A 1,314-nucleotide genomic window follows, 5' to 3' on the forward strand; every position below is an offset into this window, starting at 1 on the left:
AATGAAATTTCTGGATTTCACTGAATTCCTGCAAAGTGGGACTTTTTGCTGCCCGGTTAATGGGAATTTTGTCAGTCATGCTTACTAGAAACAATAAAGGGATAATAAATAGTGCAGTCTGCGGACAGCAACAGGCTCCGACAATCCATTAACCAACGAGACGTGTTGCACATTCCAGCTTATTAGACGCATATCCATAATATATTTTAACAATCTCTCCCTGGCAGGCATTTTCCTAGAACAAATACACAGTTTGGACTTCCATTTTTCACCCCTGTTCAAAATTTCAGAGTGAAAAAGAGCTGGTAGTGAGCCATTAGCAATAATTTGATCCTGCATTTGTGCTGGAAACTTTAAATAGATTTTTCTTCCGTTCTTCTGTTCGTACTTGCTCTGTCATTGTTTTTCTGTGCATGGTGCAGGCTGGGGGCGAGCAGTGAGGAGACTGCCTGGGCAAACACTATTTTGGCAGTTTTTCATACACGACCCTTGCTGTTTTAAATAGAGCCTTTCCTCACCCCACCTTCTTGCTTCCCACTTTGTACAGCTGCTTGCTGAGTGATGAGCAGCGTGGGCCCCTTCCAGCTGAGGGTGCAATGTTGGTATTTAGGGTCTTTTGCTGGTGAGATGAAGCTGGAATGTCCTTTCAGCTGGGGGACACAGGATCTGACGAGGCCTATGAGACCCCAGGGGACCTTCAGCTCAGTGAGCGAGGCGTTCCCAACAACTCCATCTGGAAACTGGTGCAGAAATGGTCCTGCTGGAGGAATACAACCTGCTCATGTAAAACTGCCTGTTTCCAGGATAGCCCCTCTGGTGCTTCGTCCTGTGCACACCCAGCAGCACCCCAGACCCGTGGCACTGCTGGGCATTCTGGAGACTGGGTTATCCAGACTTCAGTGCTGCCCCGGGGGGCTCAGTGATGCTCACGGCCCTGCACTCGGCACCACTCCGCCCTCACGGCGGAGTTTCCAGGTGAGACCCACTCCGGCCCTCAGCCTTACCGGGAGGGTCCAGTGCAGTTATGGAACTTCGCTCTCCCTTGCAGTCACAGCCGGGGCTGGCGGGGGCTTAAGAGACGCTCTGTTCACTCGGGGTGCAGCACTGTGAACTCATGCTACACTGCAAACGAGGGACCGCGCATCCCGCGTCCCACGCCAGGTGTACGCGTGGGGTTCCGCAGGGTGTGCACGGCACAGGCAGCGAGCGCGGGGGCACCGGGAGCAGCGCTCAGAGGGCTGGGAGCCAGGGCTGGGAGCCGGTGCCGGAGCCGGAGCCGGTGCCGGTGCCGGTGCCGGTGCCGGGCGGGAGGGC

This window comes from Parus major, chromosome 4A (assembly GCF_001522545.3).
Source record: "Parus major isolate Abel chromosome 4A, Parus_major1.1, whole genome shotgun sequence".
Taxonomy (NCBI): domain Eukaryota; kingdom Metazoa; phylum Chordata; class Aves; order Passeriformes; family Paridae; genus Parus; species Parus major.